Here is a 13,783-nt window from a genome sequence, read left to right as displayed (position 1 = left end):
TTCTCGGCGACGCGAAAGCTGTGAATGCCGCCGAAGGGCGACCGCTGTCGACGTTTTCGAAGCCGCGTGCGCAGTACTCCATTGGCGAACACTGCTTTACAAACTGTCACTCACACGCGCTTTCTGTCCGGTGCTTAATAAGGTCCTGCATACCATGAACAACATTTCACTAGTGCAACGTATACGGTAGTGCTGTGGCACCGCCTTCGTAAGTTATTCGCACTACTCCTATGTGGTGGTACATGGCGGTGAACTTCGGTTCTCTCGTCCAATCGCACTTTCTTCCGAGTGATTAGTGCCGCTTCGTGCATCACGATCGAGTCCATGAACTTTACACGAACAACGCCGTCACCAGAAGTCGCATTTGTTTTTGTTTCATTGATGTTATGGGCACAGCGTCGTTTAACGGGATGGACAGCCGGGGAAATGGCGTTGAAGCAAGAAGCGGCACGACAACCGCAGCGCAAAGCATTTGCCGCGATGTCCTACTTGACACAAAGGTCCTTGTTCGTGCGTACGGAAGATGGTCCCACTACCGACCACTACACATGCCGAGGCGTTCCCCAAGGCGGTGTTCTAAGCCCTGTTCTTTTCAACCTCGCGCTTCTTGGGCTGGCTGAATCCCTCCCGGAAACAGTGAGTGTTTCAATATACGCCGACGACATCTGCGTCTGGACATCAGCGGTCACTCGCCTGCAGGTTCGCGCAAGGCAGCAACCAGGCATCTGACTATCTTCAGACACAAGGCCTTACCATCTCAACAGAAAAATGTGCGTTAGTCGCTTTTACGCGAAAAGCGATGTTTGGTTATCCAGTATACATCAATGGCCAGCCTATCTGCTACAAGAAAAATCATCGGTTTTTGGGTGTCATTGTTGACCGGGACCTCTCTTGGAGCCCTCAGGTTGCCCACTTGAAGAAGAGGCTCACATCTATTGTTCACATCTTCAAGTTCATCGCCGGCAAAAGATGGGGATCGTCAATAGGCTCCATGCTACAGTTATATCGAGCACTTTTTATCGGATTTCTACGCTATAGTTCTCCCGTGCTTGCTAAAACATGCAAGTCAAATCTTCGAGAACTTCAGAGCGTGCAAGCACAGGCACTACTTGTTTGCCTAGGCCTTCCGCGGAGCGCCTCAACAGCAGGAACCATTAAAATGGCTCAAGACCATCCGATCACGACTTACATCAGCACCGACTCGCTTAGGGCCCATGTTCGTCATATTTCACGGATTTAATCAAGCTTTCTTGCCTGTCTGTCAGAACGACGACCACAGGCATCCTTCTCCAACGAGGTCAACAAGTATCGTGCCTCCCTACCATCGGGGTTCACACCATCAGCACGTTCCACCTCAGCTTTGTGGTGTTTAAAACAACCTCAAGTGCGTCTTACGGTTCCAGGGATAAGAAAGAAGACCGACCTGCCTACCTTGGCCTTGAAGCAAGCAGCTCTGGATTGTTTGCACACTTTCTACTTTGACCGAGTCCACATATATACGGATGGCTCTTCCACCCAGACCAGCTCCACCGGGGCAGTGGTTGTACCATCACGATCACTAAGCATCCGATACAAAATTTCGCACTTGACAACATCGACCGGTTCGGAGCTTGTTGCCCTTCGAGGTGCCGTTGATTATATTAACAACCTACCGGCTAATCGGTGGGCAATATTCTGTGACTCAAAGGCGGCCCTACAATGTCTTCTGTCATCTCTTCGTTGCGGGTCCTGTGAACAACTCGTATTGGAGATACGAGAAATTCACCATCACATGATTGCGAAAGGGCACGACGTCGCGTTTCAGTGGCTGCCTGGCCATTGCGGTATCTCCGGCAACGACCTCGCTGACGACGCTGCTAAGAAAGCACACGAAGGAGCAACCCTTGTTTCCATACCTTTATCGCGTACTGACGCAGCCCAACACTTAGGCAAGCTAGCGCACCGTATGACATTGGAGAAGTGGCACACACCTGATTTCACTCAACATCGATTGCATTCCCTCGATCCATGTATGCAACTGCGGCTGTTACCAGGGCTTCGGCGTAATGAGGAAACAATGCTGTGCCGCTTACGCTTGGGCGTCGCATTCACGAATGCATATACGTTTTTGATTGGAATGGCTGATAGCGCCGAGTGCAATGCCTGCGGTGTCGAAGAAACTATAGACCATCTACTGTGCTACTGCCCATCATTTGAAAATGAAAGACAAGATCTCTGCACAGCCTTCAACCAGTTAGATAGAAGACCGTTCACCTTGAACAAGATCTTGGGACCATGGCCTCGCATATCGCAGCTACAAAAGGCCACAAAAGCGCTGCTGCGACATCTGAAAGATACAGGATTGAGCCAGCGTCTGTAATCCGGACTGAGTGACTGAACGATATCCCCAGTGGACTTTCTCTTCTTTCTCTAATCTTTCCGTCCCCGTTTCCCTTTCCCCAGTGTAGGGTAGCCAACTACCCTACAACTGTAGGGTAGCCGGGCTCAGTCCTGGTTAACCTCCCTACCTTTCATTTATCATTTGCTATCTCTCTCTCTGCCGCGATGTCGGTGAACTGACCTTCTTAAGCTAGCCGTGAGAGGTCAACTAACCATCCGCTCCTTCCTGACATAATTCCCCGCTCAATTGCAACATTTGCGCCGCATGTAGTAAAGGTGGTCGACGGAAGACAACGTTCGCGAGGAACTGTTTTCGGGACGTGTACTAGACAAATGTTGCATTAGTAAGAAACTGGCAGGTATAGGACCTGTCGTGGATTTAAAACATAGTTTACGTATTGTTTTATAGTGACGAACCTATGAACCTGAAGTAAACCCGATTCTGTTGTGCGAAACTGCATTCTTCTATGTTTAGGCTTGCTGCATCCAGATTTTGTAGCGTCTGTAACTGGTTGCGGTCGTGGGTGGTTCTTGGGCCCTGAAGGCAACACAAAGGAAACCTCTATTTGTCAATACAACACAATGCCAGATCGTGATGTTCAAGTTGTAGTTCCACCATGGTGCCGTTTTCGTCGTTGTCTTCGGCATCGTTATCAATGGAGGGGTTCTTGCCTTCCTCGACTTCAGGTGAAATTCCCCTGTACTGATCGGGTGCTACTGCAGAAAGGAAGAGGTGGATTATCATGCAAGGGAAGTTAGCTAGACGCTGCTCGTGCGGAGGGGACAGAGGAGTGAACGAGAGAAAGATGACATGAGTCCAGATTGATGATATTCACAAGACACACTGCGGGGCGTCTGCATTGGCGAACACAGTTTTTTTCCCTTTGGGTGTCACAGAATTCACACGTAATCTTCTCCATTGTGAAGAGCGTTGCTCAAGAAAAATAAATAAATAAATAAATAATTATTAGCCTGAAAACAAAAATATACAAACGCAGCTATGGCTATAGATACATGGTTATTGAACCTTGTCGTCAACATTCCATATTGAGAGTACCATCACTGTGCCTTGAATAGACTGGACGACAGGCCATTTACAGAAGAAAAGATCTTGGGAACCTGGCCTCATAGTTCATTAGCCCAGAAAGCAGTTCGAGTACCTCTCCACTACCTAAAGGCAACAGACTTGAGCGCCCTACTATAGACATCCTACACCTAACTTAGTGCATGTGCAAGCACGCTATAGACTCGTGTTCTCTCTCTCTCTTTCCATTCCCCTCCCCACGTGTTGGGTAGTAAACTAGACTCGGTATAGATAACCTCTCTGCCTTTCCTTCTTCCCTTCTCTCTCTCTCTCACTGCATAGGAAAATAAAAAAGAAGCGCACGACCACAGCTATAAGGGCGGTATCATGTGCTGTATAAGTAGTTCACCTCATTGGTTTCGTTGAAGGCTGAGCTAGGCTAATGAGAAGCGAGGCCAAGCTCCCAGGGCTCCAGCTTCCGATGCAGGCCATTCCTATAATCTGCACAAAGCATACCTTGGACAGACTGGCTGTGTTCATCGAAGCAGGCATAAAAGGAGGCGCTAGATCGTTTCGACCATCTTTAATTTCGCCGAGTGACCAACTTGCTCTCATTCACAGCCTTCATGTCGCTGTACATTGATCTTAGCGACACCCGATGCAGTGGGCGGAAGTTGTTGTCAGACTCCAGTGAGTATTTCTTTTGCAGACGGGGCCGCATTATCCACTCCGTTTTTTTTTTTCTAGGAACTGCGTAGGAATAAACGCGCACTGTCACTGTGTCGAGTGGGTTCTGACAGAACGCATTAGCGGAATGGACTTTTTCCTGGGTTGGCGAAAGGGCGCAGTGGGGAAGAGTGCTACAAGTTGACAGTGTCGCAACAACAGGCCACGCGTTGGATGTCCATAACGTATGCATGGCATCATCATCGCGGACAGAGTGAGTTGTTACATACGGGAACCCGGACAACCCCAAAAGTAGAGCGTGTGGACGGAACAAATGGTAGGAGAGAAAAACAAACGCAAGAGGAAAGACGGCACTGTGATTGTACTGAGTGGAAAACCGCGCAGTTGCGCTGTTTGCAACGCCTCTGGGCCGTATATCTAGTTTCAGGGTTGCTTCCTCTGAATATAAACGCGAAAGCTGGCCTTGAAGAGGATAGAACGTCTGCTAGAGTATCTTATTTCAGCAACCGTCTAACTACTGTGATGTCGCGACCATGCGTGTCCAAGCGTTCTTTTGGCGATTAAACGATTACACGATTACACGATTAAAAGATAAGCTAGCCTAAGTGATTCGTTCTTCTCTGAACTCATTTACTGCGAAAGCGGCAGACTCGCACAGAGAAGAGCAACTCTTTGACCAGAACAACAAAATATCATTGCGTACGATGTAGTCTTTGTTGCACTGTGTGCACACACGCCGCCTCTCTCAGTCTTTGCTGCACAGAAACCGCGCACAAATGGGTGATGTCGAAAACATGGAGTCCAGCATGTGCTTCCGGCTATGCTATTTCTTCCGGTGCACGCATTCACCAAAAGCATAACCTTCGAGATTGTCCTCTCATTACTCGATGAGAGCCATCACAGAGGGGTGGATTTAGACGCCAACTATCGGCAAATTGCAAAATTACTTGATACTGCGGTGGTCACCACCTCCGGCGCAAAACAGGACATTGCTGCCGCAAGTTGCAGGTGGTCGCATAGGCGCATAGGTGGGAGAACGTACGTATAGACATTCGCCATTATTGCCATTTATTTCGACTGGAATAAATGGAAATTTTTTTTATAGACCGCTTTTTTTTTATGGGAGCTGCCATATTGCGTAGGCAGTGGCGACATCTATGGGCAGAAGGCTTGCTGGCTTGGGGGAGTGCTCCATGTTGTATGCCAGATATACGATCACGTGACTTTCTAGTGGTATAATTTTCGTGGTCGTGAGGTCTATTTAGTATGTCGTGGCGACTTCTACTTGAGAAATGGCTCTGTGAGACACTTACTGAAGTAGTTTAAGTCGGCAGGGCTGAAGTTTCTGCTGGCGCTGAGCCAGACGGAGCGCACAGCGCGAATTCGGGCCTGCAAACACATGCGAAATATGCGCTCGACTGGCTGCTCGAGGCACTTTGCCTATTGGAACATGGTTATAACGGCGCGTTTTGAGGACAGAACACAGAAACAATGCACACAGGACACTCGCCGAACTTCAACTGAGTTGAAGTTCTTCTCAGTTGAAGTTTGGCGACGGTCCTGCGCGCATTCTTTCAGGGCCCTGTCCTCAAAACAAGCCGTTATAACCATTTTCCGTCAAGCCAGCAACCAACTAGCCCATCTAAGTCGGTTAATCACTTTGCCTGTATTCGCGGGCTGCTTCCAGGATCAGAAAAACACTTTTATGTAGCGCGCATTGAGCAATAGAAAGCTGTCACGGCAATTTTTCATGTTGCTCTACAATTTTCTAATTGACACTTTTCATCGAATCATAATATTTGTGAAGCTGATTAATTATTTCATTGAGACTAATTATGGAATTAGGCGGAATGCGAAAAACAATCCGAATATCTCCGAGCGACGTCGAACAACCTTGCTGTTTTCTTTAGTGGCCTCGTTTTGGCCTTAACACTTACGTGCACACTAATCCAAACTTTTGCTGCGCCCATAGTACTCGTCGAGTGAAGCGCACTGACGCTAATTCCTCACCAGTGTGTTTGTGTGCTTGTGCGGGCGTGAGCGTGTATGTGTGTGATCGCCATTGAAGACAGTGAACTCCTCAAATAAATTAAATCAGACAAGTTAGCTCTGGCGCTGTAGCCTTTCAGCTTTCCTCTGTACATCTGCAACGCGAGCTGTGTGGTGTAGCTATCATTCCCTGTCCGGCTAACTATTCCATCTAAATTCTACATGAGATCTGCGGAGCGATTGAACGCATTACGCCAGATTATGCCACAGTATGAGCGCGGGCATATTGCTGGAGCCCGCTTGGCGGGCGGGGATACCACAGCGCTTCACGCAGGTGCGTGATTAGAAATGATTGCCTGTCTAGAGAAGGACTCGCATCCCAAGGAATGCCAATTAACCTGACCTCTATCCCGAACCAAACGCCACGAATCAAGCGTACCTTTAATTAAACCGCTTACGTGTAGGTTAATTATCGGGCGCATGGCAGCGTGATTGGACACAGCGTCAAGTACACTGCCGGCCTTATGCGCATAATATTATAGAGATACACAATCGGATATACGAAGATTCTGACCCGTGGGGCAGCACACTAGCCATGTGTGCCTGCCCGGCATGTGCGGCTTGTGTTGTGGTGTTCTCGGCCGAAAGTGGTGTCTCTGCTCGGGAATTATCTGGCGTTTTGGGTTAGTGAGATGGAAATGTTCGTCATATATCTCGGGGATAATAATGAGCCGTTCAGAATGACCGTGAAATTGCCATTCATAGAAAAATTAAATAAACGAATAAAGTAAACACTCGATAATAATTTTTCGCGGCCTTCAACTTTCTACTTCGGAGCGTTATTGTAACCTATGCCAGTGATATCGCGCACTTTGAATTTCCGCTGGAAAGTTACGGGATTTATCCCTTCTTCAATGAGAGAATGAATCTATCTATCTATCTATCTATCTATCTATCTATCTATCTATCTATCTATCTATCTATCTATCTATCTATCTATCTATCTATCTATCTATCTATCTATCTATCTATCTATCTATCTATCTATCTATCTATCTATCTATCTATCTATCTATCTATCTATCTATCTATCTATCTATCTATCTATCTATCTATCTATCTATCTATCTATCTATCTATCTATCTATCTATCTATCTATCTATCTATCTATCTATCTATCTATCTAATCTGTGAACAAAGCGATGATTCCCTGCTTTCCGTGCGCTTATTGTTAGGATAATTGAAATGAATGGAAATTTATTTTTCCTGCCATCTTACAGAAAGGGGTCCGATAGCAAAGCGCTACATAGCCTCACAAAAAGGTATCGGTTTGTATTACACTCAGGCAGTGCAGCTTGGCGAACACAATGATGATATAACACAATATTGCAGCTCAAATCAGTTTGTAGAAAGTACACCATCTTCCTAAAGCACTTTACATAAGCAGCGATGCGGGAAAGCACTCACACAACATTGAATGACGGAAGAAAAACGCCGATTTCTAGTGTGTAACGCGAAATAAACCGAGCAATTGTATCGCCCGATGCAAATTGACATCAAGACATTTTACATGCATGAAACGACAAAAGACCAAGTGCTTTTAAGCATGAACTTGAACATTGCACGAGAAGGTATTAACTCGAGAAACGAATGAATCGATGCGCCGGCTAATTATTTATTCAGTGCGCTAAAAATTGTCTGCCACCTTGCTTTGTTTGCTCGCCTGTACTTCGTTTCAATCTGGAGCGCGATTCCGTGAATACTCAGTGCGTGTTTACGTGGTCGTCCCTGTGTGCCCCCGAGGCGCATTGTCGTATGCTCCTGACAGAATTTGTCTGTGCTCCTGAATGACCTGAATGCACAATGCGTGATCAGCCGAGATTAAACGACGATAGTGTTGCGACTGCTTTCAAAGTTTGCATCCGTGAGGCAAACGTGATCGTGCTAAGTACTACTTTCGCGCCTGTTTGTGCAGCTTTGAAATGGAGACAATTCGTGAAGCCCCTTTACCAGTAAAAATATCCCACTTCCGATGTTACCGCCAGCGCAAACGAATAAGAGCGTGGATCGGCAGCATTTTACGCTCGCGCCAGTCACAATGTGGCCGGCCCCGCACCTTCCCATTCGATATGCCGTATATATATATATATATATATATATATATATATATATATATATATATATATATATATATATATATATATATATATATATATATATATATATATATATATATATATATATATATATATATATATATATATATGTATTGACAGTTCGTAAACAAGTCTGGCGGCGGGTGCGGCTTACGTCGTACTTGGTTGCCACTAATCGGCTAAGAGAGTTTCAAGATCCTTTACGCGAGCGGCGCCTGCAGTGCAGGGGCCACTGCACTGACAGAAGTCCTTTCGCTTTCTCGAAACCATAAATACTTATCTGCCAGTGCACATACACACTGATTCTTTATCGTTGTTATCGGCAATGGATTCTTCTTCCACGGCTGATGCGCGTGTGTTATAAATGAGGAGACAGCTCATTTATAACACGCGGCTAAGTCAACGATTGCGTGCTCGTGTGTTTCACTATGCAGGGCCACGCAAAAAGTTTCGCTAATGAGCTCGCGGACACGACAGTGGCCGGTGCCACCAGAGACAGCCTTCCGAAAACTTTCTCCCAACCTCCCGAACTGTCATTGTGGTAGCCTTGATCCATCCTTAAAGCTACAAGTGCCATCAAAGGTTTCCCGCTATGGGAAGACAGTATTGCGCCACCTTTCGCTCGGGTTGGCATTTACGAAAGCCTACTCGTTTTTCATTGCAATGGGGGATACACCCATGTGCGAATCTCGTGCAACTATAGAAACGATTGAACACATCCTATGTCTCTGTCCCCAGTACGACGTCGAACGTGAGCTCTCTGGAAAGCATGGAACCAGCAGGACTGAAGATCATTTTCGGAAATGACGATCATTGGACCATGGCCGTACGCATCGATGGCGCAGAGAGCCACGAAAGCGCTGTTGAAGTGCCTCAAGTCGACAAGTCTTGGCATCCATGTGTAGACTCGCTGCCAACCTCCAAATGTGCGCGAAACTGTGATCTCTCTATCTTCTCTCTCTCCTTTCGTCCATTTCCCCTTTCCCCAGTGCAGGGTAGCAAGCAGGATGTGCGTCTGGTTAACCTCGCTCCCTTTCCTCTTCTCTGTCTAAAAACATCTCGTCACATCCAATCGGTCCAAATTTTTTAAACAAATGTACTTAGAATGGTATAAACAGTGGCATACGGGCAATCAGACGACGCAGCTACGCAGTTTGGTTCAAAACATGCCATCCATTCCGACCTATTTTCCCCCTTCACACACTAGCGCGCGCGCACACACACACGCACACGCACGCATGTATGCCTGCCAAAATTGCCTCACACAATCACACCTAACAAAGCGTATTGCTTATTAGTAACTGCTTGCAGTGACTCTAACACCAAAGATGAGCATTTAACGCCAATCCTAGGCTTATCGCAATCGCGCTGCCTACGCCGCAAAACTGCACGAAACTTGCGCAAGCGTAAATATAGGGCAATCGCAAACGCTGCCAAGCCGTGCACTTATTCATTTTTCGCTTGCAGGAACACCTGAGCTGCGATAACTTTACAGGAAAAGGTGCTTCACGCTTTGTCGTCATTTAAACGGCACACAAATTGGCACAACAGCGCCAATTAGCATGATCCCGTTTACACCACGGGTGCGAACTTTGAAAGCGCTCCAAACGACCTCGCCGTTTAATTTCGAATGAGTTCGCGTTGTGTATTCAGGAGAACAGACGAATCCTGTCAGGAGCAGACGACGCTGCACCTCGGGGGCATACAGGGACAACCACGTAAACACGCACTAAGTATTGATGCAATCCCGCTCCTAGTTTGAATGAAGTACCTCTTGATTACATTTATTAAAGTGATTAAAAATTTCTGGGGACGGCACCCACTTTGCGACATGTGTGGTGTTTGTTCCCACCTATCCCACCACACGTTAACTTGGGTCACGTGATCCCTGGAACAGACGCCTGCCGCCAGGTATGCGTCCGATTGAATTGACAACTTGGGCCATGGAGTGCGTGTAATCGGACACGTGACACTTTGGGTGCGAAAATCTTTGGCCAATCCTCTAGAAGGGCTATGTGCGATTGGGTATGCCCAGTGTTCCCGGAAAAACAAGCAGAGCACGAAGCAAGAAGTGAAGTCGGCAGCGTAATATTCACGAAGGGAGATACAACTAGGTGAAAAAGATGGCCTCGAGAACAACTGAGCTTGGATGAAGAAGCAAAGTAAACAGAGTGGGATGAGAGCGTGCATGAAATTTCATAGAAGTAGCGGGACATTAAAACTCCCAAGGAATTAGACCACATATAACGCTTATCATTCGCCTTACACACTCGGAACCGTCCTCTGAGCTTTTCTCTCTTGCACCGCTATGTACTGTCACTACTCTTATCGTTTGTCTTGAAACAATCAATAATATGCCGCTAAACCTTAATCCCGCCTCATGGCAACCTGGGGAAGAGCGAAAGCGACCAAAGGTAGGAGACAATCAGTCTGCTGTGTCAAGTCACGTGAATACTCACAAGGTCCTGCTGTTGGTGTTTTCAAAGACAGATGGTCCAGTCTTTGTCAAGGCGTTCAGGAATGCAAATTTCGATGTCATGGCAGACCACCGATCTTAGCCATTTTTCTAATCCATCTCGCTCAAGTATAAATTTCAGCACAAGTTTCACAAGGTGGCAGCAGCCGCAATGAACGCCGACATACACTATTAACCTTATTACACAATTACACATAACTTCCACTAAGTGGAACCTAAATGTAAATATGGCCCACTTAATAAATTAAACCTCTGCGGAACAAATGTCCTTGACCTCGGCTCTTAGGCCTGTCGAGCTTGCCGGCCCTATTACTGTGCGTCACTGTTAATGCCATTCCACATAAGTTTAAGCAACTAAGGGGAACACGCTAATCGCGCAGCACATAGCTTTCGCAAGCCATGTGAAACATATTTTCAAAAAACGTTCATCATACTTGATCAAGTTTCTGTGGAAAGGTACTAAGAATGTACATAAAGTTTTAAACCGATAGATGGACTCCTGTCTTTAAGAGCGCGTAGCTTAATTTCGCGTTCACGTATTTAACATCATTTTTACGTTTCTCGAAAAGTCTTCTTCACAAGTGACGAACCATAAATCGTTATTGTCGACATTGTTTGACTGCATGTGCGCAATTGTAGCGAATAATAAATGCCCTTGAAACGATCTGAAATGTTGCTACTGACAGCTACTCACTCTGTGTTGCCTCGCACGAAATTCAGCATCAACACGAATGTGTTACAGCTAAAAACGACAACGCATGCAAAGCTATGGCGCATGTTGGCTAATTATAAAAAAATGGCGTATTTTTCGTCCTAGTGAATGGAAGCTATAGCAGTGTTTTGGCTAAAACACTGATCAGGTATTTTTAAAGTTGCTTGCGATTGCAACACTTCTGTGATGCAATGAATGTCATGGGAGAACCAGCTGGCTTCTGAACTATTACAAGATGGCGTCGGAAGATTCCCAGTTGCATTTTTTATCTTAATACTCGGAAGTCTTGCAAATGCGAGAAGCAATAGTTTCAGAAACTTGCAAGATTTTTTTTAATGTAGCGTCACATTTAAGGTCGGTCCCAAATGAGATGGTTTCACGGACGTGGGAAGTGACTGAGCATTTATTCGTGCATCAAACATTTCTCAAATATTACGCGTGAACTTCTAAATTCAGGTTTTGGGGAACATAAAATTAATGAAATGCAGATATGCAAACCCTCAATGGATGGTTCGCGTTGCCATCACAATGAATATATCGCTTTCCTTGAAGGACGCTCTTACTAAAACAACATTAGTAGTTTATTTCTCAATAATTAGTATTGAGGGCCGCCTGTCTTTTTTTAAAGGCCTTGACCTTCTTGCTTCTAATTTTGTGTGTTGCTTAGAATTTCAAATGTCAGCATTGATTTTGAAGCAGCAAGTTCTGAGGAAAGCTTTCTTTTTATTTACGTGAGTTTTCGCAAGAACTAAAGAAGTAAAATGATGATGATGTATGGGCTTTAATGGAGCAAGGGCCAGGCATGGCCAAACAAAGAGCGGCGCACAAGAAAAAAATAATATAGTCATGGAGCATTCAGGCTCGGTGCAAGCGCTGTCTCGACTTACGTGTGCACTGCGCCATCCCCTCGTCACTATGCAATTTTACTAATGCATCTCCATCGTACATGAAAATTGCAGTACTGTTATTTGAAAGAAGTTGCGTCACAAGGAGATTCGGAAGTCTCGGGCTTCGGAAGGCCATCTTCAGTAATATTAAAGGCATGATTACGGGAGGAAAAGATGGCAGATCTCTATGTTCTTCCACGGACTTCGGATTTCTTGTTGAATCTTGTACCCATTCTTCCATGTAGCATAGAAATGTCAAGCGCAGGTTTGCATACCCTCCTGGCGTATACTAGGCCTCTGCAACAACTAGGCAGCAACATATTATGTAGGAAATCGCGGGAGGTACTTTGCAATAACTTCGGTTAATGTAAAATTCACAATTTACATCGCGCCTGCATATACGGGTGTCCCACGTAAATTGCGCAATACTTAGGGAAGGAGGAGGGAAAGAGATAAGGAGAAGGCAGGGAGGTTAACCAGAACAACGTCCGGTTTGCTACCCTACACCGGGGGAATGGGAAAGGGGAAACAAAGATAACAGGGAAAGAGAGGAGGGAAGGAAAGAAGGAAATTGCGGTGAGTTCGCTGACGTGTGTGGCCCTACAGAAAGTGCATTAATAGTCACAGATGGTCGCACAAGCCCGTCGTCCTTAAGTAGCGCAAAAGTGCCTTCACCGCTCTGTGGGCCGACGGGCGATGGGGGCTGTGTTCCAACAGCACCTGAACAGAAAGCGGCTGATTGTCCAGTTTTTGAAAAGCTTTGGCAAGTTCTTGTCTCTCAGGGGTGTATCGTGGACAGTGGCACAGCAGGTGGTCGATGTTTTCTTCGGTGCCACAGACCTCGCATGCTGCGCTGTCAGTCATTCCAATTAATGTAGAGTATGCCTTTGTGAAGGCAACTCCTAACCAAAGGCGACAGAGAAGCGTAGCTTCACGTCGAGGAAGTTCGAGTGGAGGTCGGAGTTGCAGGGAGGGGTTTAGTCGATGCAGTCGTGTAAGTCGTAAGTTTGGCGAGTTCCACTCGGTCAGTGTGAGACTGCGTGCCAGGTGTCGAAGCTGCATTGCGGCGTCTGTCCTCGAAAGCGGAATTGGAACGCTGTGCTCTTCATGATGTGCTGTGCGAGCAGCGTTATCGGCGCAATCATTGCCACTGATTCCACAATGGCCAGGTACCCATTGAAAAACGACCTCGTGACCTTTTTGCTCGACATGATGGTAAAGTTTCGCGATTTCATATGTCAATTGGTCATAGCATCCGTGTCGGAGAACTGAATGCGTGCACTGTAATGCCGGTTTTGAATCACAGAACACAGCCCATTTTCTAGCTCTTTCACATTCGATGAATTCCAGTGCTCGACGCAGGGCCGTTAGTTCTGCCGCCGTTGAGGTCATGACATGCGATGTCTTGAAGCGTAGTGTCATTCCTCGCGTTGGTATAACCACGGCACCGCCAGAACTGCACGACGTAGTCG

General features: G+C 46.4%; 1 long non-coding RNA gene across 1 annotated transcript in view; it reads left to right on the top strand.

Moving 5' to 3' along the window:
• The window catches only part of LOC135911866 (uncharacterized), a 279,105-nt gene extending 270,058 nt beyond the window's left edge, over positions 1-9,047 (top strand). The window contains exon 3 of the long non-coding RNA XR_011509150.1: positions 8,975-9,047. This is a non-coding gene — a long non-coding RNA (uncharacterized lncRNA). The remainder of the gene's footprint in view (positions 1-8,974) is intronic.
• The last annotated feature ends 4,736 nt before the right edge of the window (positions 9,048-13,783 follow it).

The sequence above is a fragment of the Dermacentor albipictus genome, chromosome 10 (assembly GCF_038994185.2).
Source record: "Dermacentor albipictus isolate Rhodes 1998 colony chromosome 10, USDA_Dalb.pri_finalv2, whole genome shotgun sequence".
Lineage (NCBI taxonomy): Eukaryota > Metazoa > Arthropoda > Arachnida > Ixodida > Ixodidae > Dermacentor > Dermacentor albipictus.
The sequence above is the reverse complement of the archived record's forward strand: the minus strand, read 5'-3'. Positions and strand labels throughout refer to the sequence as shown.